The sequence below is a fragment of the Ascaphus truei genome, chromosome 9 (assembly GCF_040206685.1).
Source record: "Ascaphus truei isolate aAscTru1 chromosome 9, aAscTru1.hap1, whole genome shotgun sequence".
NCBI lineage: Eukaryota > Metazoa > Chordata > Amphibia > Anura > Ascaphidae > Ascaphus > Ascaphus truei.
Window position 1 is genome coordinate 53,969,896 of NC_134491.1, and position 27,343 is coordinate 53,997,238.

The window sequence follows — 27,343 nt, forward strand, 5'->3', positions numbered from 1 at the left end:
ACTGCGATACTTACCGTTTGCTGGTGTGAACTCCTTGATTTCGTTAATGTCCTGTCCATTAAAGATAAAAATCGCAAATCATTTTTGAACTAGAAATATGAGTGTTTGAACTGAGTTTCTACTAACTGATAGAAGCCTTTGTTAAATGGCTTAAACACTCTCTATGTCCGTCCTCATTAACACAGTTCTGCCTTGTCTATCTTCTGCTAAAGAATGGAATAGTTCTGCTGAAATCTGATAAATGCAACTCTGTATTTGTCATGATTTTACGATACCTTACATGATTAAAACTACAGGTTTGCAGAGTTTTAGTAGATTTTTTAGTTATGACACATTGGGTTCCAGCTTCACGAAACATGCATTTTTTGAAATTCATCTGAATGGAGCAGAACGGTCCTCCGGCACTGGGTAGCAGCCTCACAGCATATTGAATAGGAGACTATGGAGCAGAAGAGACTGACAGCGTAGGAAGTATCTCATGCAACAGCATCCATGGTTCCCACAATTGGTGGCCATTAGTTATGGAGCCATATCAAAATGTTAGTGTTTCACTTACTTTGGCATCAGTGAAGTTTATCAGTGCGGTTAGAATTTCCTCATGCAGAAGCACCCCGAAGGCACATCTGTACTTCAAAAGCACAATATGTTGAAATAAACAAACATTGTCTTAATCTTTCATGGTAGTTGTATAGATGTAATATTGTTTGCATGATGGAATTTTTCCTTTAATAAAATACAAGCCATGTGTACATTGTAACAGATAACCTACTTGTGCCGCCCTTTCCATGTGCGCACAGCCATAGCTTTCCAATTGTCCATTTGATGAGATGGCTACAAGCACTGTTTCTTCATTTTATGTGAAAAAAGGGGAATAATATAAATGTTTGTAGTGTGTCCTTTTTTATTGCTCAAACACAATTTACAGTATACTGCACCGACACACTTTATTCGAGCAAATACCCAGTATGTACCTGGCAGATACCTGGAATGCGCCGCTCCTCACCTCTGACAAGCCCCGTTGCGTTTGCCTTCCCAGCCTGGGTTCATGCCTGGCTGACGGGCGGCTAATCTGTTAAATGACAATGATAAGGATTTAATAGTCTGCAATGCTTCGCGTGTCTACCAGATGGCATAAATTCATGAATTGTAATGCAGTATATATATATATACTGTGCAGTATTGCAGCCAGCGGGAATAAAATGCTTAAATCCCTGCATGGAAAATTCCTCAATGCACTCGGGCAGAAAACAGTCACAAACCTCAATACACCCGGGTTTACCCGAATTCGTGGGACTAGCCAAGCTCGAATAAAGTGTGTCGCCAGTGTACAAGATCGGGAAAATAATAATAATAACATGTTCTTGTATAGCGCTTTACAGAGACATTTTGCAGGCACAGGTCCCTGCCCTGTGGAGCTTACAATCTTTGTTTTTGGTGCCTGAGGCACAGGGAGAGAAAGTGACTTGCCCAAGGTCACAAGGAGTCGACACAGGGAATTGAACCAGGTTCCCCTGCTGCAAACTCATCGCCAGTCAGTGCCTTTACTCACTGAGCCGCTCCTTCTCCCTCACAGGTTTCTTCTGAAAAACAAGCAACCTTAAGCTCCTTAGGCGACAGGGTACATGACCGCCTGAGCTAGGATACCCCCGCCCCCTCACATTTGTCCCTGCTGCCTGTCACTGCATCAGGGGGTGACAAGGGGGAGGGGCTGGAGGGAGTTTATTTAAATCCTGGGCATGGGCGAGAAAACCAGTCCGGCCGCTGCCAGGAACGTTCCTGCCCACCCGTCCCTTTGTTATGCGTGATACCATTACCGTTGTATGTTTATACAGCTGATGTTTAGGTTTCTCTCTTCCTTTTTTTTTGAAAGAGGAAGAAATTAAGGAAAGATTTTGATGTCTGGTATGTCTGAGGTGGACATTTCAATGCGTGTGGTTGACTTTGTCTTGGTGACTGTTGGGGGGTGGTAAGTACGCTTTAACCTTACCAGAAGGGGGCTCCATCGTGCAGAAAAGCCCTGTGTTAGCTGGGGGTGGCATCTGGGCTGGGCTCATTTGTGGGTGGGCCCATTCTCGTTAACCAGCTGGGCTGGTGAGGTGCGTGGTGTGGTTGGTCTTCCGAGTCATAGTTTGGGTACCATCGGCCATTACCCGGGGGTTGAGCATGCTGTCGGAATTGGCACTTATCGGGGTACAGGATCTGTTTTAATAAAAACTGCGGCCTTTGTACCTCCGGACCTGCATTGTGTGTTTAATTATATGTAACTTTACGGAGAAGTGTACGCCCGGAGGGAGAGCTTCCTCGCAGGCTCCGAGGTCATGGATTTGAACAAATTACAGAAAACACTACCTGTTGTCCCAATGAGACCATTTGTATCTAATCAGTGTATTTCACACGTAGCATTACCACCTTCTGATTTCTCTTCTGCCCCCGCAACTTCTTGCATATACAAAAGCACAAAACGCAGCCAGTGGACTACACAAGCACTCTGATCCCAGGATAGATTTTTGTTTTCAGACGTTGTTCGCTACTTGTTGTTGAATCACTTACATGCTATAGCAAAATCTGGTACTAATTGACTACTTGCTTTGCCAAGTGTGAATTCCTTGGACGCTGCCTAATACCTGTGGATCTATGCAGTGTCTTTTTTTTCCTACCAATCTTCTATTTTGGTATTCAATAGTAATTCAATACTCCTGAAGAGAACAGCATAAATTGGGGCGAAGGGGGAGCAGAATTGAAACAGTAGCTCAACAGGCAAAGTAATCCCTTGGGTAATTAGCTAGCTGTACCTCCCACTGCTTGTTACAAGGGATTACGCCCCATACAGTGCAAACATCAGTCTCAATAGAAATAGCAAGTGAATACTCAGCACACCTGTGTTGGGCTTATTGTATAGTATGTAAGTTCTGTATGAATAATTCAAGAAAGCCACGTACTTTCCAGGTAGGCTTCTAAAAGAGAATTTGAAAAAAAAAATATTAAATATCTTATTTACTGGAAATTTATACTGGACAAAAAATAAAGAAGGGTATGGTTATACATAGATTGTAAGCTCTCTGGGTCAAGAATTCATCATCCTATCATGTGCCAGTATACCTTATGCACATATTCTATTATAATCCCCTGTATTCTAATGTTTATATTGTAAAGCACTGTGTACACAATTGTGTCATTGGATGAGTGAAGCAAAGACATCAACTAGACTTTGTGGCTACTTTGGGTGTGTTTTTTTTTAGTTAATTTCTCTAACTTTTCTGGTAATTAAAGACCATTGTAAAAAAAAATCACTGACCTTAAAGCAATCTCTGCAGGGGGAAAATATATATTTCAGAAACGATGCAAAATAATGTTTACAGTAGGTGCAATGGTTCAGGATCCTGACCATATGTTAACGTATACGGATTTCTCTGTGTGATCACTATGTCTTCAGCTGTCAACAATGGGAAAGTACATATAATGTGGCTCCTAAAGAAAAAGAAAAAACCCTAAAAACCGAGTTTTCTTTCTTGTTACCAGTGGTTACTTAAAAAAAAACATATTGGAAGGGATTTTGTCCGCAAGGATCATTTGAAATCCTGATGTATTTAACGTTGTGTAGTGAGTAATATTATACCCTACTGTGTACACCAGCATTAGCTCTCCATATTCCTATTGTACAGCTGGTAAGGGAAGGAATGTGTGAGTCTTGATTTTGTTGCTGCGCTGCATAGTGAGAAGCAAATGCTAAATTAAATATGAAAATGTCTCTGATCATATTTCCTTGAGTCCTCAAGCAATATGCAGTAGGTAGGTACATGAATAATTAAAAGCCAGTTTAAACAATAGGTGCTTGAAAAATGTTCCCAACTTTTTTGTGGGAGGTATTGATGCTGAAATCCTTTACTCTGTTGGAGTTATACCATTCTGCTTCACTTATGATAATTACTTTGACATTCCACCCATGAAACAATTAAGTTCTTCAAAGCTTATTAGAGGGAAGAAAAAAAAAAACCATTGGTGCATTTTAATAAAAAAACGGTAGTTTGAATAATAGAGAATTACTTTATGCTAATATCTACCATGCTACTGCAAATGTTTCAAAACAATGTATCATAGTGATAAAATATATGTTAGTTTATTCATGGAATGGAAATGTAATTTGGCTTATAAAACTATTTTAGTCTTAGTCTTTACATCCCATCATTCGGATCAGATCACAAATACACAATGGTAATCTGAGACATGTTTGTGACATGGTTATGATCTCATTAATAAAGCAGTAATAAGGAACATGTCAAAGTTGATAACTTTCAATGATAACAAGTAATCAAAGCACAAGTACAAAAGTGATATCTAATTTTAATTCATTATACTTTTAGACCTTATACAATATGACATATTTCTTTTGAACTCAGATACAGTCATGTTTATCAAGAAGACACAAAGTATTGGCAGCCCATTGCCCCAACCTGCCAACAGAGCCACCCGTTATTCTGAGGGCAAGAGAGACACCTGCTTTAATTACAGGCTTTATTGAAATGAATGCAAAGCAGCAAAGACTACCACAGACTGAAAAAGTAATGCTCAACACAAACCGTTGGGGTGAAAAAATAAATAATCCGTATTTGAAGGTAAAGGTTGCTTCATGAGGTACCTCTTCTTAACTCTTGTATTTTATAAACTAACCTTGGTTTACTCTTTGGAGTCAGGTGACTTTTTACTTCTAATTTCAGAATGAAGGGCCATATTTACAAAGAAGTCTTCTGTCATAGAACACCTTACAGCCCGTTAAAGTTGAATGGGCTGTAAGGTGGCTTATGGTAGAAGTGCAGGTCTCCTCTGGGACATCGATACAAAGTAGTTCTCTACTCACAAGTACATAATGCAATTTTCCATTTAATGTGACAGCCAAGAACAGTGGAAAGACAATGTTTCAGGTCCCATGTGAACCTTTCATCACCTGATCACCTGATGAAAAGTCCATATGGGACCTGAAACGTTGTCTTTCCACTCTTGGCTGTCACATTAAATGGAGAACTTAATTATGAACTTGTGAGTAGAGTTCTACTTTGTATCTCTGTCCCAATGGAGACCTGTACTTTGAAGTATTTGTCTATGTTGTGTTGGCTGCACAAGAAGGATTCTCCTCGCCTGAAACTGTTTCCCCGCACTTTGTATTATGGTAGAAGACTGATTAGTAAATATGGGCCTACGTGACCCGAGCTACTGCAATTATTGCCTCACCATTGCCCAATGGAATTATCAGGTGGCAACACCTGCAGAGTAAGGTTTCCTCTGATGTCCTTTATCATTGAACTTGAGTGGTGTTTTATCCATTGTTATGGACAATTGGCAAGAGACGCTCTTCATAGATGAATGATATGCTGGAAACATGTTTGTCACGTATGGCACAGGTCCCTGTTTATTATAGAAAACGCTATGCACTTAACTAACAAACATCTGTTGTAGCAAAATGTGTCCGAAAATATAAATACTCTCTACAGAGCGAGCAACAGTTCATTCAGAGCCCCAAAGAATTACTTATTAAAGAATTATTTAATATATATAAAAATACAGAGCTTCAGATTGCAGAAAAAGATAATTACAAGAACATACAACTACAGTAAATATAAAACAGTTCATAAAATAACAGGATACAACATAAAAGAGAAATCCCTATACAATACTTTACCATATGCCATAGGTTCTCCCCAGAGGTCACTGGCGTAGAAATATATGAGAATTCACGTGTTTGGTCCAAAACACACCTCTGTTGAATTCTGACTTCATAACTCCAGGGCAAACCCTATATACCATTATTTTCCCATTGATACAACATAAGCCCACCCCTGTCGTAAATCAGCTGCTATGTTGACGGTTTTACGACAGAGGGAAAAAGTTAAAAAAGTTTTGCATCAATATATTAAACGCCCTCATAACAGCCTTTCTCTGATACTTAGACAGATGTGAGTCATATCAATAGATTCAGACGATTTTGATAGATGTAACGAGAATAATTATGACTGTTTTGCTCCTAAATTTGAGCGACAAATGGATATCTGTGCTTGGCATCTGTTACCATGTAATGTGTGGTACGGTTTGATTTGTTTTTTTGCCACAATTACAAATATGTACATATTATTGTGCAGAGTAGATGACGTCACATGATATTCTCATTTTTAATAAAGTCACTCTTTGGTTGAATACTTTCTTAGCCAAGGCCCCTGAACCTTGCAGAACCCTCCAAAGAATGCCTGAAAGTAGCTCTTAAAGGATCCTGTTTATAAAATTGTCAAGAGAGCCATATTTTAATCCCATCTCTTGCAAAACAACGGATCTTATCTTGCGAATCAGCTCCATATAACACATCTTGTACTTTTGGTGGGCCAAAAGTGATTACCCACCAATTACGTCCTCTTTGAAGCTCTTAACAGACCAAGGAAAAGTCTTGACCTGTCATAAACCCAATATATTGTATTTTTAAAAGCAAATATTGACCCCTGAAGCACAAGATTGATTAAAAGAATTAATATCTCATGATATTATCATGACAACGTTTGTCTAAACAAAGCATACTTTATTGTAAATTGTGATCCAGCTCAATGGACCAAGATGGTTTTTCATAAAACCAGCAGTGGGTATTGAGCGTTTAGCTTACAAAACCTCATAGGGTGTCTTCTTCTTCATGCCAGGAGTTGCTTTTAACCTAAGTCCCACACAGGAATGGATAAACCTCCACATATTTCTCACTTCCCACTTCTTCATGGAGTCCCTAAACGTTTCCCAGCACTGGATCTAAGAGACTACTTTTGCTTCATTTTATCAAACCAGTAATGTTTTCTGCATTACTACCCTTCTTCCAGATGTTCACAAAATAGAGACCATTCCAAAGAGGTTCTACAAAGGAATTAAATCTACAGGTGCATTGCGTGATGATCCATATGATAAGGGAGAAAACTGGAATGTGAAGGCAATTTCTACTAATATAATACACTTTTGGGGTTGAGCAACTACCCCAATAGTAGTGAATTGTGTTGTTATATAGTTATAATTATAGCCGCATTGTACATGGAAAGTGCAGAATGAAGGGAGACGCATGACTAATGTTTGATATAATATATAATTTGGCTAAATTTATTGTGGAGTTTGTGCAATCTAATAAATTGGAGACTGTTAAGAATATTGTATTTTAATGACAGCTCATTAATTATGCAGTCGCAATACTATGGACGTTTAAAAGAACCTTTAGGCTAAACCCAAATATATTATCTGTTCAAATGTCTACACTTGAACATAAGTCTAATACAGAGAAGATAAAAATAGCGAAACATACATTTTTTGTGGGTAGAATTATATTCTGTTTGAAACATCAGTACAAAGATAGCAATGAATTTTTTTTCTTTCCACGGCAAGTTCCCAAGTCACGAATAATCAGAGTTTGAAAAGAACAAATAATAGTAATTGCCTGCAGTTATTGAATGACATTTAGGACATTTTAATCAGTGCTTTCACTGAGATACAATAAACTTCAAATAGTCTCCCTGGAAGTTGCCAACAATACACCTCTCCCTCGGAACGCCACCTACCACTATTACTAATATGGATTCAACCCTAGGGTTGCAACATTTTCAAAGCGAGAATAAAGGTTGTTCTATGTGTGTGTGTGTATACACACACACACACACACACACACACACACACACACACACACACACACACACACACACACACACACACACACACACACACACACACACACACACACACACACACACACACGCTCATCGGGACCCACGCGCACCTCCTCTCCCCGGGTCTCCCGGTTTCCCGCGCTTTTTCCTCCCCCCCCCCCTCCTTTTTAAGGCCAAGCTGGTGGGGGCAAGTCCTCTTTGCCACCCGCCAGCTAATTGCTTTGGAGCTCTCCCCGCACTCTCCTGGACCCGAGGCCACGTAAGTACAGCTTCTCCCCCGGGGTGGGCCTTCCTTCTCCCGAGTGGGAGCATAGCGTGGGGCAGAGGCCCCCCCTCCTACCCCTTTGGGGCCACGGCTGACGCCAGACGGGATTAGTGGTCTCAGGGCAGAGGGGTTTGTGTGCGTGGGGGGGGGTCCGGTGGAAGCACGCGACCCGCACAGGCAGTGCCGTGTAGGTGTGGGACTGGTTGCCATCGTGTGCGGCCCGCACGGGAGGCACACAAGTGACCTACGGGACACGGTCAGGTCCCCCTCCCGGTACCCATGGGGTTTCCCGCAGCCAAGGGGCATGCGGCGCTTGCGCTCCTTTCACGGTGGAGTTAAAGGTGCATAGCGGCGGTCCAGCCATGCGGCTGGAGAGGAGGCTGCTCCCGCGCTGTCCCTTCCCACACCTTTCGATTACGGGGGTTCGTTGGGAATGTTTGCACTTAGGTGTGAGGAGGGGTGCACTGGGTAGATATTGGTAAATCTATATAGGGATTTATGTAGGGGATAGAGGTGTGGATTCATGTGTTAGCAGTAAAGTAGATGTGGGTATTTATATATGTGGATGTGTGTTTGTAGGTAGGTATATGTATGTGTAGATATATATATATATATATATATATATATATATATATATATATATATATATATGTGTGTGTGCAAATGTGGGTATTTATGGGTATGTATATAGATATGTATATGTGGCTATACAGGAGAATGTGTATATATATGTGGGTGTGTGTATATATCTACTATATATTTCTGAAAGCACTGTATGCCTGTCTGCGTGTCCTCTGTCCCTAGCGGCAATCGCATTGGAGATTTGGCCCGTCACTCCGCCTCAGGCCAATGACATGGCTCCCCGGCGCTCTCCCTCACCCGCCACCCGCTCACCCCCCCCCACACACAGAGCACGCACTGTGCGGCTCTCCCCTCACACAGGCTGCTCCCCGTCCCCCGAGGGTGCTCCTCCGGCTGTCTCTGCCGCTCCCCGCGAAAGGCACACCACCTCCTCACCGGAGCGTCTCAGCCTCTCCGCTGAAGAGCCCGAGGTTGAGGAGGAGGGCGGCCGGTACCCGGACGAACAGGAGCGTGGCTGTTTGCAAGGTGAGTAAAGCAGGGCAATGGGTTATTTAACGTGTCCCTGACTCCCCCTGCCCTTTGCTCCCCCTGCCCTTTGCCCCTCCTGCCCTCTGCCCCCCGCCCCTCCCTGCCCCCCTGCCCTTTGTCCCACACCCCTCCCTGCCTCCTTCCCTTTGCCCCCCGCCCCTCCCTGCCCTTTTCCCCCCCACCCCTCCCTGCCCTTTGCCCCCCGCCCCTCCCTGCCCTTTGCCCAACCGCCCCTCCCTGCCCTTTGCCCCCCTGCCCCTCCCTGCCCTTTGCCCCCCTGCCCTTTGCCCTCCCCGCCCTTCCACGCCCCTTGCCCCCCCGCCCTTCCACGCCCCTCCCCCCCTTCCACTCCATGCCCCTCCCCCCCTTCCCTTCCACTCCATGCCCCCTGCCCTTCCACGCCCGGGCAACGCCGGGTCTCTCAGCTAGTTAGTAATAGTGGTAGGTGGCGTTCCAAGGGAGAGGTTTATTGTTGGCAACTTCCAGGGAGATTATTTGATGTTTATTGTATCTCAGTGAAAGCACTGATTAATAATAATAATAATATATATATATATGTGTGTGTGTGTGTGTGTGTGTATATATATATATATATATATATATATATATATATATATATATATATATATATATATATATATATATATATATATATATATATATAGTTGCTTTTAACCTAAGTCCCAGAATAAAGGTTGTTCTGTGTGTGTGTGTGTGTGTGTGTGTGTGTGTGTGTGTGTGTGTGTGTGTGTGTGTGTGTGTGTGTGTGTGTGTGTGTGCACACACACGAGAGAGAGATACCTGGTCAATTGAAAAGTTGTTAGCTCGTATTTTGAATTAAATAGATTGACACAGAAATAAATTAAATTTATCTACCAAAAAACAAGATAAAAAATATAGACAGGAAAAGCGTAGCTCCGTAAAACACCTCCCTGTATCCCAACAAATACATTTGTTTTTCTATAACAACAAAGAGGGCATTTGCCCAAAATAAAGTGTCCTTGGTAGCACATATGTTTAGCTATGTTCACCTTTTTGCTGTGCCATTATGTACTTCTGAGCTTAATCACCAAGTGTGCTTTAAAAAGACACAAACCTGTTATTTATTTTAGAGTTATGGATGCCTTTCCCTTGCATGTACTAAAACGTATCCCAGCAAGTGGATATCCTTTGCATTGGAACTGTTAAAAACTGTACCTTGGCACGGCTCCCTTAATACCATAAACCTCTTTATTCAGTGGGCTAAAAGGAACAATTGAAATACAGTATGTATCTATAAACATGTAACTTTTACTTTAAGATATGTCTGGTGTGCCAAAATCCATTAGGTAGTGCAGACAACTGGTCTGAGGTTTATGGAGCCTATTCTTTAAGCCTTCATTATAAAAAAAACGCCCTGCCGTTTATGCAGCCTGGTGTTTGAGTGTTGCTATCACGGTACTCTGAAAGCCTCGATTACCTGTGATAGCAAAATTCACAAAAATGGGCGAGTAGCCGGCGACGTGATGATCACCTCTCAAAAGAGCAAACGGGGCGATTTTTTCCAGCTGCTGAGAGAGCTGCACAGAGAGAGCCGGCTCTCCCTGCGCAAATCTCACCAGAAATGCATGTTTTTTTAATATCATTTTGAATACTAGTGTAGTAGTCCCAGGGTGGGGGCTTAGGCCTGGATAATAGGTCTTATGCCTATTATTAAATCAAACATTAGGCAGCCAGCATAAATAAAGTAAATAAACCTTTCTACTTACCCCTGCCATCATGAAGGGCAGCCTCGTCACCATACTCCAGGCTCATCCGATGCCAGCAACAATAAAAGAAAAAAATACAATCTAATGGCCCCTAACCCTTTAATCACCTTAGCGGTTAATAACCGCTATAGTAATTAAGGGGTTAACCCACCCTCACCTGCTACCTACCCAGGAGGCCTAACCACCCACCCCGGGGCCACTATACCCACCCTGTACCCATTGAATGGCACAGTGGTATATCATACCCATATAATATGGGCATGATAAGCCACTATATCACTCAATGGTCAACCTAATAAAAATAATTAAGTCCAAAAATACACAATAATCAAAGAAATACACAAGCACCTAAACACCCCAATAATAAAAGAACTAAAAAGCCTCAACTACACATCAATTACATTAATCTATCACTAAAACAGCAAAATAATTGTAATTATATTATTCCAAAACATAAGATTACAAATAAATAAACATCTATCCAACCAATCAATTAAATAAATAAAACCAGTAGCCAACAAATCAATTAATTAATTTCAACCAGTAGCCAACACAACAAATAATACATTTAAAACTCTAACCAATCCCAAAATGTACTAAAAACAAGCCATCCAAATTCAAAACAATTTAATCCAAACAATAAACAGAAATCGAAAAAATAACAATTGCTAGAAAACAAGCATTTGCCAAAAAATGCATTGACCTGTCACTGTATTTATCTGTACCCTAAAGGGGCACAGATTGATACATTATCAGTCAATGGGCAAGCAAATACATAAAAATACACAAATACAATAAATGGACCTGAAAAAAAAAACAATTTCATACATTCAATATTTTACTTACTTTTAGAAGTCTTCACCCTCCGAATCCCGTTTATCTGCAAGCTCTCATACCGTCATCACCCGTTTATCTGCAAGCTCTCATCTAGTCTTCACCCGCAATCCAACACCATCCACCTTGAAGACCAGCATCAGGGAAAAAAATCTTCTTTCTTTTATCTTCTATTACCGTCTTCTATCCTCATTTGTAATTATTTTTATATTTTCTTTAATCTTCTATCTTCTTCTTTCAATCCAAAACTCCATGGTAAATCCACAACTGGATGTAGTTTCGTCAGCTTCTTGAGGTAAAATGAGATGTATAGGCCTTATATATGGCCTGTGACATCACATTTTAGGGTAAGATGGTACAGTTCCAATCCGATTGGACGCTGTATCATGTGCACGCCTCTTTTTTTAAACGATGTGCCATCTCCAATAGAGGTACGTCACATTGTTAAAACCACATGGTTATATCATGTGGTATTACAGCCAATGGGATTGAAGGCTCTCCCATTGGTTGCTGTACCATGTGATAGGTCATTAGTTCAAAAGGATTTGACGTCATCCCTTAAAGTGATGTCACATCATGGCCCCTTTTCTAGTTCTAATGTGGCACACGGACAAGCTGCTATATGAAGAAGTGGAAACACCCATCATCAGTACACAACATTGGTGGGAGATGCCAGCATCCATCTTGCCGGAGTTCCGTGGACATCGTTTGTTTCTTTACTATGTGTGATTTCAAGCTACTCCAGGTGGTGATCCGCAGTTCCTCTTCAGTTAAGTAAACTGACTTATTCTTATCTAGAGTGCTACTATGAGAATGAAAATAGGGATATCTCTTTCATCCCTAGAAATCTTCTCCCGGGGGCTCAGAACTTTGTTGTCCTTGTTGTCTTTATGGGGTGCTTTTTTACATGGTTCTTGATCACCACCCTATAGAGATTCTTTATTCAATCATGGATTTTATAATATAGAGTATATTGTACTCACATGAAGCCTGCAAATCCCTCCCCCCCCCCTCCCAACAGGAGTCCTGCTTGAGTCCCCTCCTCATCCCAGTTGCACAACAGGATTATGAATGCATTTGCAAAGTGTTATTGACAGTACATGTGTTGCTCGCTATTTAATTTCTCATTCCCACAAGCAAAGATGGGTCGGAAGCTGTGTGAGTAATTTCTTCCATGTAGTAACAAAGGAGGGAGAGGGAGGAGGGGTATGATACCTTTTATTGGACCAACAAGTAGTTGAAATATTACGAGCTTCCGAACCTCTCAGGGTCCTTCATCGGTTATGATATAAATACAGAAACACAATATTATATATAATGTATGTAAGAGGGATATCTTGTTACAACTCTGAAAACAGCCTTTACCGAACAAGGACATCCCTCCAGAGAAATAGACAAAATAATGGAACATGCTACACAAATACCCAGATAGCAACTCTTACAGCAGTGGTGCACACACTGGGGGGCGTGCCCACCAGGAGGGGGGGGGGCATGAGATTGTCTTTGGGGGGCGCCGGCATTACAGAGGCCCCGCGTGCTTCCCGAAGGCACTTAAATTAAGTGCCGGGGAGGCGGCGAATGCCCCTGTAAACTGCACTTACCTTGGCTCCAGCGGCTTCTGGAGATGCGTCGCCATGGGAACGTGGCATCAAATGACGCTGTGAGCTCATGTGACGCTACGTTGCTAAGACAATGTGACGTCATGATGCCGACGCCGGAGTTGAGGTAAGAGGGTGGGCGGGGGGGCAGGGAGAGAAAAGGGAACAGCCGGCAGTCGGGCGCAGGGAAAAAAGATTGCGCTCCCCTGTCTTACAGTACAAGGAAAAGAAAACTCGGAATCGAACGCCAGTAGTTGTGACCTACAACCCAGCACTAGAAACCCTCAAAAATATTATTAAAGAACGTCAACCAAGACTCAACGAAGACGACAACATCCTGAAACAGAGTTTTCCTACACCACCTCTCCATTCATACAAACAGCCTCCTAATCTCTCCAGTCTAATCATCAGAAAGCAACACCCCACCTCCCTCCCTTTCCACCCGTAGAACAAGACAAAACAACACAACGCACATATCCTTGCAACAGTCCACGATATATATATACATGTTTCTTTACATATATATATAAGCAATACGATACCGTTTGGAAACGAAATCAGCAGGCAGCACTTCAGAATTGAACAAACAAGTGTATTGAAAAAATAAACACAAAACCAACGTTTCGGCTGCACCACCTTGACAAAGGTCCCATTCGTGGACCGAAACGTTTATTTTGTGTTTATTTTTTCAATACACTTGTTTGTTCAATTCTGGAGTGCTGCCTGCTGATTTCGTTTCCAAACGGTATCGTGTTGCTTATTCTTCATTATAGGATCTGCACCCACACCAGTGACTATTATTACGGAGTGCTTTTTGTTCTTCTTTTTCTATGTTATATATATATATATATATATATATATATATATATATATATATATATATATATATAGCAACTGTAAATATTACTGTATGTCCATTTGCATGTCTTAGACAGGTCTGCAACCCTGTCTTTCACCATTATCGCCCAGCACACAGCGCTTCCACTGCAGCAAGGGATTCTGGGAAATGACATGCAAATGAGCACACAGTGCCACCTTTTATCTCAAGCTCACATTACATGAACAACCCTTAGCCAATGCATGCTGCTTTAAACACAGCTTTTAAGCTTATATATATATATATAGCACCAGAAGTGAATGGCAAGTAACGTAATTAAAAAACACACAAACATATAGCATAGACTTACAATTAAACAATTAAAAGTAGGCTCCACGATGTTCCAGTGAGAGCTGGAAAGGTCCGTTGATATAATTCTGCTAGGACCCGGTGCACAAGGTCCCCGGACTCACAGCTCACAGAGCTTAGATCCTTGGAAGCTACACCGCTCAACAGCTGATCCGCTGACTGGCGTCTCCACGTGATGACGTATAGCAGAAAGTGATGAGACCTCAACGCGTTTCGCATGTACAACGTGCTTCGTCAGGGGAACGTCACAAGTGGCTGGGCTCTTATATTTATATTCCTATCCTTTAAATCATTAGCCAATTAGACAATCAGTGAAATCCTGTCTCCATTAAACACAGATGTAAATAATATACACAGAAATGAAACAATGTGATAATAATATACATCTTAAACAAAGGAGAACATAAATCCCCATCAGGACCAAATTAGTGAATACAGTATGTATTTTATACATGTGAGAACTTAAAGGGTAACAACTCAACTTATACGTGTCCTAAATAAGACTATAATTAATAGGTGTGAATGTGAATACAATGTGATGCTGATATGTAATTAAGCATATCAACTAGAATAAATTAAGTATAATAACAAATCAGTGTATGGTCTTGATTAGCAAGACATAAACTAATAAAAAGACACTGATGCGAAACATGATCTCATTAAATAATCCAAACATGACATGAACTAATGTGAAAAACAATGTAAGGAATATAAAAAGAAGGGAAAAACGAAAGAAAAAAACATTGATGCTAAATAATAATATATATATCTATATCTATATATGTAGAGGTATCAGTACCGTGTTAGCCGAGCTTCAATAATCAAAAAATAAATAGATGATACCGTTCTGTGGCTAACGAAATGCTTTTATTTGTGCGAGCTTTCGAGATACACTGATCTCTTCTTCCGGCGATGTTTCCGGAAGAAGAGATCAGTGTATCTCGAAAGCTCGCACAAATAAAAGCATTTCGTTAGCCACAGAACGGTATCATCTATTTATTTTTTGATTTTATATATATATATATATATATATATATATATATATATATATAAAAAATATATTATACTGTATATATATATACACTCCAATTGTAAGACAATGCATATATGTGTGTGTGTGTGTGTGTGTGTGTGTGTGTGTGTGTGTGTGTGTGTGTGTGTATGTATGTGAAAAACAGAAAGTGAATACCTGCGCTTCTCCCTTTGGGATAGCAATAATGGTGATTTGTGTCTTATTTTTCCACAATATATTTTCTTCGATCCAAACCTGAGTGCTGTCTGCTGATTCCTGTGCGAACTGTATCGTATGATTATTTACTTGTTATGGGACATGCACCTTCTGCATTGTCTTACAATTGGAGTGCCGGCTGTTCACATGTATGTATGTATGTATGTATGTATATATATGTGAATGCTAATGTGTGTACATATGCACATTTGCATTATTTCCTGACAACATTCTTTATATACTGTTGATCACCAGACATTAAACTGTGGTTTTTTATATGGATAGATATTTGTTCACATACACTGTCTTGTCCCACACACTCCCCCTCACATCTCCTTAATGCCTAGGCCGCCTTTGCATTTCAAAAGAGAATAGCCTTCTACAGTATGTCTCTACTGTTAATTTTCAGGCTACCTGCTTCTACCTCCTCTTATTTCGCACTACTTGTCGAGAGATGGGCGGATCCACCCAAATCCGTTTCCCGGATTTTCTCGCATTTTCCCCCCCAAAATCCATTTTCGTCTATTTTAATTCCACGCAGATTCATCAGAATCCGCCATTGGATACAATCTGTTGACGGATTTGTAGAATCCAAGAATCCGCCAGCGGATTGCTGAATACCGGGATTGGATTCTGCAAATCTGTCGACGGGTCACGGAATCCGGTGAGTGTATTGGTAATAATAGTAAAAAAATCTGCAAAAATGCCCTTTTTGAGATTGATCCACGGAAATCCATGGACCACAGGAACCGGACAATCTGCTGCGGATCCAGATCTTCCCCCCCAAAATTGCTCATCTCTATTTCTGTCGCATTGCAACCAGATATCCTTCTTACATCCACTGTATATTACATTGTGTTTCTGTATTTCTGCCGTACCCGGTGAAGGACCCCGAGAGGTTAAAAAAGCTTTTAACATTTCAACTACTTGTTGGTCCAATTAAAGGTATCATACCCCCTACAAATAGAAGAGAATGCAGCGCACCACGATCCAAAGAGAAGAACAGGTCTGGCCAAAAAACAATCTTTATTGAAGAGTCATAAAAACAAGGGATGACTCTTCAATAGAGATTGTTTTTTGGCCAGACCTGTTCTTCTCTTTGGATCGTGGTGCGCTGCATTCTCTTCTATTTGCTGACTTCATCTCTCTTCAGCAGCACGCGGTGGAGGGGAGACTCTGGTTGCTGAGTGAATACTGTGAGTACTCAGGGCCAACCCAATGAGGTAGGGGAGGCTGTTTCTGCACAACCTACCCCAGCCTTCAGGGTATCTAGTGCCCCATTGCTTTATGCCCGGTATATACACTAATTAATGCATTGATATCCAGAGTGTGCTCCCCTCCTTCCTATATATAGTACACTTTGAGCACCTTACTCCACCAAACCTCATACCCCCTACAGCCTCTCATTCCCACAAGTGATTGTAATGCAAAAAGTCTGCATAATGGCTATAACTGTGATTACATTGAAACCTCCATGTTGTGTTGATATTTTTATTGTTTGGGTTCATCGTCTTCCTTCATGTCAATTTATACTCCAGTTGTTGTATCTAGTTTTCCTATCCCATGGGGCTCAAAGAGTTATCTCTTCCAACACTCATTCTTCCAACATCCTTTCCCATTTCCTGCTTGATTATAACTGCAGCTGACTCATTTTGGTTACAAAGCTCTCTGCACACACAGTAAATGGATAGCTGAGATTATAAAATAAAACTCAGACCTCATTCAGAAAGGCAGCTGACACCTATAGCCCAGAATAAATCAGATTAACCTCATGCATTTCTGGTACAGTACCTTGTGTAACTCTCTCATTAATACCTAATGCATAATGATTTGGGCTTTGTGCAAGTTGAAATAATGACATTGTCTGTTGAAATGTATTCATATTTTCACGAATGAAATTATTATCAAATGAAGTCTTCATTGAATGTGACACAGTGTCTACTGTATCAGCTATGTTATCTGTCAAATCAGGTAATTCTTAAACAAAATAAGAGTTGACAGGTACTGGATTTAATACGCTAGTTATTGAATTGGCCCGTCACCCAGTAAATCATATCGTTATTAAATCAAAAGTCTCTTGTTGTTATAAAAAATCCTTTCCCAGATAAATTAAATGGAAAAGCATTGGACAGACAGCATGCAATAGCTACAATGTTGTAATAAATGGGAATCATTTACTGTGTTTGATAAATAAGTTACTATCGATGTTGCACTGAGTTATAAAACTTTGTTATCAACCACCAAATGTGATAGATTGGGTTTCCAGGGAAGCAGTAAAGCTCATACTGTGCCATGTCACTTCGCTAAATGCATTGTGCAGAAGAATTCAACTAATCGAGTGCTCCTGAGGAGTTGTAATCTGACCAAAGGAATGGGAACAGTGGGGGATAGAAAATACTGTTTTCCTACCTACACTCTAAAACCATTTCCATCCTCACCTCCCCCAACAAGAGATACATAACATTGATTTATTTTTTTTGGCATGTGAATCATAGTTACAGCAGAAATGATTAATTCTATGGGTTGAATAATACAGCAGAAGAGGACTATGCAAATGAAGAAGAACACTAATGGGAGGTGGTTTCACGGCAAGGTACTAAGCCCAGGAAGGAGTAATGATAATATATGTCAGGGGTGGGAAACTCCAGTCCTCGTGGGCCACCAACAGGTCAGGTTTTAAGGTTATCCCTGCTTCAGCACAGGTGGCTCATTCAGTGGCTCAGTCAAAGACCTTACCTGGCATGATGGTTGCCCTTGAGGACTGGAGTTGCCCAACCTTAGTATAGGTTATATCTTTCATCTGTTATTTATAGTATATCTTGTAGCCCCACAGTTTCCCTGCTCTTATCTATCCTTCAAATGTAACGGATTATGATGTGAATCTTTTGCATTGTCACGCGTCTCTACCAGAACTGTCAGAGAGTGTATATGTGATGCCCATGTAATAACAAACCTTTATGTATCACTGTGTTGATCAGGCAATAGAAACATTGAGGACACACCCAAAATCGCAGTTATTGAAGGTCATATGGACCACATGGCGCTTGAGAAGGGGTTTAACACCCAAAATAAAGCTAACAAGCCAACACATACAGAAAAATAAATCAATTGAAATGTGTATTAAATCACCATGACAATCCCATTTTCAGTCCCCTATTGGAGGCCCTCTTGGGAAGTGAAATGTGGATTGTCATGGAGACTTAACACATTTTTGAATGGCATCCCAAAGCAATTAACAACCTCTCAAAAGAGAGAAAAATGGAAAAACGTTGTTATGTCTAAACAATCACAGTTGGGTAAAATGAAACATAGAAAGGCAAAGGAGGTTGCTTCAGGACAAAAGAGCCAAACACATACAAAGAAATAATAATAATAATAATAATATCTTATTATAGGGTTCACAGTATACACAGCTCTATAAGCTGCAGAAAGTCTTTTGGTGTTTATCGTTTCCAAAATCAGAAAAATCATATGGAAGTAGAGAAGAAATGTAGGGTTAAGGTGGTAAAGTAACAACTATATATGGGTGAAAGCGTGTCACGCATCAGGATGAATGCACTGCACAACTAACCAAAGTCACTGCCTGCAGAGTCTGCACATATAGCCCCATAGTTACTAAGCAGTCTTCTGCCAAAAGACACATTAAGCTGCTGGGTGACATTTTACAGCCCATTGAATTGAAAAGGGTGTCATTCAGCACTGGATGTTGCTTTAGCTATGGCAGCAGGCTGCTTAGTAAAAATAGCCCTTAATCTGTCAATTAAGATGTTAACATTTTCCTTACACACCACTTTATTCAGACATTTGTGTTGTTCCAGACAATTGTGGTTTTTTTAGGGTTTGTTGGAAATGTTGTACCCATTTACCAGCTTCACGTTGCATAGCCAGCAACTACTGATGAGACCCAAAAAGTCGACACAGCTGTCTGTGGGTAGGTTTACTGGGCAGACACTTTTATAACCGAGGCTGTGCTGAAAAGTTGCGTAATACGGCAGACATAAGCGTACTGTATAGGGGTCTTTGTTAAAATGGATAAGCAGTAGAGAATGACACACTGTACTCATTTGCATGGCATTACCCAGAATCCCTGGCTTCCATGGAAGCACTGTTTGCTAACAGATAATGGAGAAGGACAGGGTTGCCCCACACATGGTTTAATTATTTTTTAATAAATGTAAAGATGGAACTTGGCTGTAAAACGGGGACAATACTGGTGCAGGAAACAGCACCAAATGTATCAAAGAAACAAAATCAAATTGATTTCAGTGTAATGGATATGGATTATATATGAAAGTCTTCCTAGCTCTGAAGAGGGGACAACATAAGGCACCAGATTTATCAAAGAAAAAAAAATCACTTTCCTTTTTTTGTTGGATAAATATGCTGCTGTTTTCTATACCCCCTTTTGCACTGATTTTGCAATAGGAATGCCTTTGATAAATAAACAGCATTGTCTTTAGTTAGTTCCTTATGTGCTGTCTAAAGACTAAAAAAAAACCCTCTCTATGTTGAGATACTGTAGTTATGATTTGATTCCTCTCATCGCTATTCTGTTGTGAAGTGGCATCCGTGGTTCATAGAGACAGCTCTCTGAAATTCAAAGCAGGAAACCATGGGGTCACTTCACAGAGAGACTTTCCCACAGGAAAGGAGTGTCTTGCGGTGACCTTGTGCCGATGATCATATTGCCTGACACTGCAATTTGGAACACAACCAACACAGCTAATGGCTTTATAGTTCCTGCACAATACAGATATGATTCCACATTTGTATAATCCCAGAATGTAAAGCACAGACTCTCATAGTGCTTGAGGTAAATATAAATAAGCCATGCCAATAAGCCCGGGCTGCATCCGGGCTTGTTACCAACATGCGATAAACATGCTGACAAACATGCAATTGCTATATCAAGATAGCTCTATGGCAGGAGTGGCCAACTCCGGTCCTCAATGGCCACCAACAGGTCAGGTTTTAAGGATATCCCTGCTTCAGCACACGTGACTCAATCAGTGGCTGAGTTCTTGACTGAGCTTCTGATTGAGCCACCTGTGCTGAAGCAGGGATATCCTTAAAACCTGACCTGTTGGTGGCCATTGAGGACCGGAGTTGCCGACTCCTGCTCTATGGCATTACATCTAAAGCTTGGTTGATTTCTAGGATTATGAGTAAAAAAAAAAGAAGAAGAAATCTGATTATAGAAATGGAATTCTATATATTTTTTGTAGATTATATGGTACAAGGCTAAACCATTATGGTTTGAAGCTTTAAGAGATGTAAAAATGATAAGGTAGAATTAAATTCAATGTATTAAAAAATGGAAACAATAAACTAATGGGATATATTTATATATATATATATATATATATATATATATATATATATATATACTGTATATTTAAATGTAATACTGCTAATGAACAAATTGGTGATTAATTGAACTTTAAAAATAACTAATTTTTAACTCAGTAATTGCAGAACATGCTCTCATTAGGTACGTAATCCTTCACTTCATGACAATTTGAGAGCAAGCAAAGGAGGAAGATCGCAGACTGTGACGGCCCTTGCAAAAAAAAACGTTTTACAATACTAACATACGGTAATACAGGAAAACACCCCAATAACACCCACAATAACACCCACTATAACAGCAAATTACATCTAAATGTATGTTTCGGGGTTTTTTTCTAAGATTTTCTCAAATAAGAGAAGGTGATCACAAATCCACCACTTCATGTACTAGCGTGCATGTTTAATATATCTCTGGGTATATCCTCCACAAAGAAAACCCTCAAAACACTTGAATCTTGAATGTATTTGAAGTAAGGTGGGCGAAAGAGGTACAGCATACTGGTGGAGGCCTTTTCACTGATATTGGATAGGATCTTAATAGCATCGCCATCGAAAATCTTAGGAACTAATATCTGTGATGGGTTAGACGAGGGGTTCTCAACTCCAGTCCTCATGCCCCCCCCCCTCCCCAACAGGTCAGGTTTTCAGGATATCCCAGCTTCAGCACAGGTGGCTCAATCAGAAGCTCTGATTGAGCCACATGTGCCGAAGCAGGGACTAATTGAGCCACCTGTGCTGAAGCTGGGCTATCCTGAAAACTGACATGTTGGGGGGGGGGGGGGGGCTTGAGGAGTTGAGCACCCCTGGGTTAGGCCGAGGCAATGCTAGGCGAGTGCGCGAGCAGCAGAGCACGTGACGTCACACGTGCCTGCCGCAGAGGCGATTTGTGGCCCGTGGGATCTGGAGGACGAGACTCGACCAAGAGCAGCTCTAATTCTAATTTGGGGGAGTGCCCGTGACATCACGTGAGCGGTTCGCCCTCTCATTGGCTGAACCGCGCACGCGACCGTGCCGTCGCAAGGCAAAAAACAAATAATTTTGTCTCTTCTTGCATCGCTCTTCCCGACGCTCACGTGCACTACGGACGTTCGCATAGACTTAATGTGTTTGATCGCGCCGCTCGCGCAACTGCATGGACGCGGCCTCAGGCAAGGCAGAGTTCTGTGAATCAGTAATGCCTGGCTTTCTTTTCTCATGGTTTACAAGTCTAAATTACCCTCACTCCCAATCCCATGCATAAAAAAAATAAATACAAAGTTCCCTTCATTTTAGCATTCCCACAGAGTTATTTACAAACAAAACTTAAACATCAGCACAGAACAGCACTGGAAAAGGTTTGAAGTGTTTGAAGATGACAGAGCAATTTTGCTGGAAGGGTTGCAGGCACTGAACATCAAAGAAGGGTGAGCTCACTAGTTCTACAGAGGTTGTCATGTCATTGGCCATTTTGGCATAATATCTTATCATATAGTTTACCACCATTACCTCTAAATACAAGGGCAAGTCTGTATTATATATAGTTTTTTTCCCCCTGTGGCCAATATCACAGGCTGTATTTTTTTTTATTACGGTTGTTAATTGGTGCGTTTTCACATATGTAATTAATGAGATGTCTCATTTATATCCAAATGGTAGTTTGAAGGAATTGTGCCCATCTTCACACATTTTTTATTAACCGTGCAATGACCTCTTCTGTTTACGAAGTCAGCTTACACTTCTGTGGCTTTGCAGCACCAGCATTCTGGAAGCAGCCCGTAGGAGTATCTCTTCATGAAGGCAGCTGTCTGCTATCAGTGTCCCCCACCGAGTGGGATCATGCACTGTCAGTGTCACTTTGCCTCTTTTGTGAGTGGCAGAATGCAGAAATGCCAATTAGCTCTCAGCAAGGGATGTCTGCCCCCTCTCATCAATTGTTATTGAGTTTTATTTCTGACTGTTACATCTTTAAAGCAGAAGAAAATGGGAGGAGCACAGAAGCAACATAGCGTGACTTTTGATCCATTTCACCAATTCTTCCTTTGTCATAACAATACTGTATGTAACCCATAATTTAGAAGTACATTGTTACAGCTCTGCGTTATAAGATGCTCATTTTTAAAAAAATCTTTAGTGAACTGCATTTAACACCTGAAATTATTAATAATACTTTTGGTTCTGATGAATTATCATAAGGACTGTGGTTCATACTCAGCTCTGCCATGAGACACCTTCCAAGTGAACGGACGGTAATCTATCTTCCCATTATAGAAGATCTCTCATGGAAAAGCACTGCTTAGTGAATACGGTCCTTAGTCACATAGGCTGCAGATGTAGTGCTTTTACAACTTAATTGAATGTTGATTTTGTGACTTTTTGGAGAACACTAACATCTCAGCATCTTTGGACAATGTTTCTAGTGGGAGTATACCAAATAATTTGTGAAGTAGTTCCATAAGATATAGCAAAACATTATTATGTTTAACTAAGAGTATATTATAGAATTAAAATTGAGTAGTATGTCAATTAACTAGACTTTGAGAAGAGCCAATAACGTCTTTGTAACATTGTTTCCAAGATGAAAAAAAATATGTATTTCACTATGACAAAAGGCCAAGCACAATCACAAATTCTGTATTTACAAACAGCTGGACTTCTCCTGTCTCCTGCTTTCTGGGGAGAATACAAAGTAACTGGCATTACAAAGAGCACCAGCTAAGAAGTTCAAACGAACTAAATGTGTGTTATTTGCATGGTAGTGTGCCGTAGATCAGTGGGAAGAAGAGCCAGGAAATATCAATGGAGAGAAAACAGCAATTTAAAAAAAAATTGCATTGCAAGCAGGTCGTTTGGAGACCGATTCAATGGCCATGAAAGGATTCTGCAATTATAGAAATAATAATTAATGTTTATAGGTTTTAACATTTATCTAGAAGACATAAAATATTCATGATTGCTTTACTGAATATACAATAAGAGATCGAATGCTGCTACAGAACTGCAGCACGCCTAAAATGCAGCTTTTGTTTTTTAAAGGCAGTCAGTGCAGGAAGTGCCAGCAACAAATTGGACAGCAAATCTAAGGCGATTAGAACAAGACAAAAATACTGAAAGTGTTTTTGGAAAGGTACCTACTAATTTCATGTAATTTCCCTTCAGATACAACTTCTGAATATAACTTACCAGAACACCCTCTTTCTGTCTCTGTAAGTTCTCTCCACTTACCACTTAGATTGTAAGCTCTTCGGGACAGGGACTCCATTTCTTATTATTTTATGTCTAAAGCCCTCATTCCCATTATGTGTTATAATACAGCAGTGCACAAACTGGGGGCGCGCCCCCCAGGGGGGTGGGAGAATTTCTATGTGGGGCGCAGCGGTTACAGAGGCCCCGCGCTCTTCCCCATGGCATTTCAATTAAATGCCGGGGGACGCGTGAGGCCTCTGTAACTCACTTACCTGTTGCCATGGCAACTCGCATCAAATGACGCGATGGAGTCACGTGACGCAACAAGACCTGCAACGTCATTTGACGCTGAGCCATTGGGAGAGGGAGGGCACGAACGCTGCGGCTCCCGGGAAGGGGGCCGCAGCTCAAGAAGTTTGCGCGCCCCTGTATAATATTATGTCACGTGTATTACTGCTGTAAAGCACTATGTACCTGGATGGCACTATATAAATAAAGATATACATACATACATTGCTCAGCATTTTGTCAGGACATGGTTATAAAGGACTTATTATTATTATTATATTAATTATTAATTTTAACTAAAAGAAGCAGTTCCATCCAAATGGACATATTTATTTTCACCTTACGCTGAACATGGTCACTTTGTGCTGACCTGTGGTTCCTCGACATCTTAGGGTACCTCTCCCACCCCCCGTTCCCCAGATATTTTTCTGTGCCAGTTTTAACACCCAAAAAGTACAAGCATGGCCATGTCAGAAATAGAAATCTGGCGTTCTGGTGCTGGTGAAGGGAAACCACTAGGGATGGGGGATGCGGGAGGGGTCACCAGATGTCACCAACAGCATATCTATGAGCACGTGACTTGCATATGTGATAAGGGTTAATACATACAACTACCAAGCTGACCCACTTTTAACCCTCAAATGAGTAATATCTCCCCTCAATCCGTCACAAATATACCTTAAAATGCTGTCACCACCAAAAATTTATGTTAAGTTCTACTTGCACGGTTTTTGGTCCCTGTTTAACAAGAAAAATATGTAATTAGCATACAAAAATCTATAGTAGCAAAACGTGTCCGAAAATGCAATAACTCTCTTCACAGCATGAAAATTTCAAGTATAGTCCAAAAGACAATACTTATTACAGTTTAGATTTAATATACAAAAGTAGTACAGGCATACCCCGCATTAACGTACTCAATGGGACCAGAGCGCGTATGTAAAGCGAAAATGTACTTAAAGTGAAGCACTACCTTTTTCCACTTATCGATGCATGTACTGTACTGCAATCGTCATATACGTGCATAACTGATGGAAATAACACATTTGTAACAGGCTCTATAGTTTCCCCGCTTGCGCACAGCTTCGGTACAGGTAGGGAGCCGGTCTTTCTGTTCAGAACGTGCTGAAAGGCGCATGCGTGAGCTGCCGTTTGCCTATTAGGCGATATGTCCTTACTCGCGGATGTACTTAAAGTGAGTGTACTTAAACCGGGGTATGCCTGTACAGTGCTTAGGTTACAGGAAAATAATTTTACAGGAAAATACAGTGCAATATATATTCATAAAATTAAAGCATAAAATAAAAAAGGGGAAAAATAGTAAACCAACTTACGTTGCCACATAACATTTATCAGATTCCTTCAAGGGGCTTTGAGTTGTAAATATGAGGTTTCATGCGTCATAGCATTGACACTGCCTTGGTTGAAAATCTAATTTCATATCTTAATTGCATAGTTTTTATCCTAAAACCCTTCTGCATTGAGAACAGCATAGAACACCTTCTGCGCGTGTCCTTAACCCCCCTCTCATTAATCTCAAGTGACTCCTTTATGTCTTGAGGGGAAAAACTGTTTTCCTTTTGAATCAAAGGTGCCTGGATAGTGAAAACACCTCTTAACTTCATCCCCGTAATTCCAAGAATATTCTAGTTCATATCAATCTGTTCGGCTGATTAAAATGTACATTTACAGACCTATTTTGTTACAGTTAAAGCTACGTTTGAGAGACAATCGGATATCTGACCTTTGCACCTTGACAATCTTTGATTGTTTAGCATCATTTAACTCGTCTGATCACAAATGTTACAAAGATATATTTGGCAAATAACGGTGGGTAGCCGTGTCGATGTATTTGTAATTCTTGTGAATCGTTAGCAGATCCCCGATATCTTTACATTTCATAAATGTACACAGAAATGGACTGTCTTCCTGGCTATAACCTCTGGCATTGTTTAGACCCTCAAGCAATTCCTTTAAAGTGATATTCAAATGTTTTTTACGTATCTCTACAGTCAGAAAGTGTTGTGACTTCAGGTTTCAGTCACCAACATTCCAAAACAGGTTTTAGCCCCGGATAACCTCACTTCTAGACAAACACAGAAAACCATGCCAGGTTGCTTACCCCTTAAAAAAACAATACATGTATTTTAAAGCTGTACTGTTACATTAGCTCAAGTTAACGGTTTGTGTGCCAGTTTAGTAAAAAACTCAATATATTTTCTGGCCTTATCATGGACAGGGACCATCAAGGATCTCTGGGTTCAGGTAAAACTAATCAAAAAGTCTTTAAAAATTTTTTTAAACGAGCAGAGTGAAAAGCTGCTTTAAAACTCTGTAACAAAATCATAGCGTTTCCTCAATCGAGTTGAATTTTCAGGTAGTATATAATATTGCATATTGACTTAAATGCTTTGTAAATTGTACCCAATATGAATAGTAGTAAAAATAGAGAAAAATGCATCATGCTAACAGCAACTTTACTTCCCCAAGGGAATTTAAAACTGAGAGGCAAGCAATATTCATTTTTAACTTAAAGCACAATTTACAAAATATTTATGGGGTTCTTGACAAGCGTGTTCATATTTATGTTTCAATATTTCTTTCACGTAGAACACAATAAAGCATGGATCATGCTTTCAAAACAGCTCTGTTGTTTTAAAGTTTGCAATGTATTTTTGAAGCAGCATATAAAACTGTCACATTAACTCGACGGTTAAGAAGAGCCAATAATTTCTTTGTAACATCTATTCTGAGATCAAAAATATGTATTTCAATATAACAAAAGTCCAAGCACTTCTTAAAGACCTTTTATAATATTTCCTGCTATTCCCATACCGTGATGGATCTTTGATCTTAATTAATGAAACAAATTCTATGTTTACTACCAGCCAGACTGCCCCTG

The 27,343-nt window shown here is 40.5% G+C and overlaps 1 protein-coding gene and 1 long non-coding RNA gene across 3 annotated transcripts in view; both read left to right on the forward strand.

The window, feature by feature from the left end:
• Positions 1-4,644, forward strand: part of LOC142503041 (uncharacterized) — a 47,282-nt gene extending 42,638 nt beyond the window's left edge. The window contains exon 4 of the mRNA XM_075614902.1: positions 4,398-4,644. The gene's annotated coding sequence lies outside the window, so the exon portion shown is untranslated. The remainder of the gene's footprint in view (positions 1-4,397) is intronic.
• A 3,201-nt stretch (positions 4,645-7,845) lies between these two features.
• The window catches only part of LOC142502290 (uncharacterized), a 34,826-nt gene continuing 15,328 nt past the window's right edge, over positions 7,846-27,343 (forward strand). For both annotated transcript variants that reach the window (XR_012803719.1, XR_012803720.1), the window contains exons 1-2: positions 7,846-7,932; positions 24,004-24,094. This is a non-coding gene — a long non-coding RNA (uncharacterized LOC142502290). The remainder of the gene's footprint in view (positions 7,933-24,003; positions 24,095-27,343) is intronic.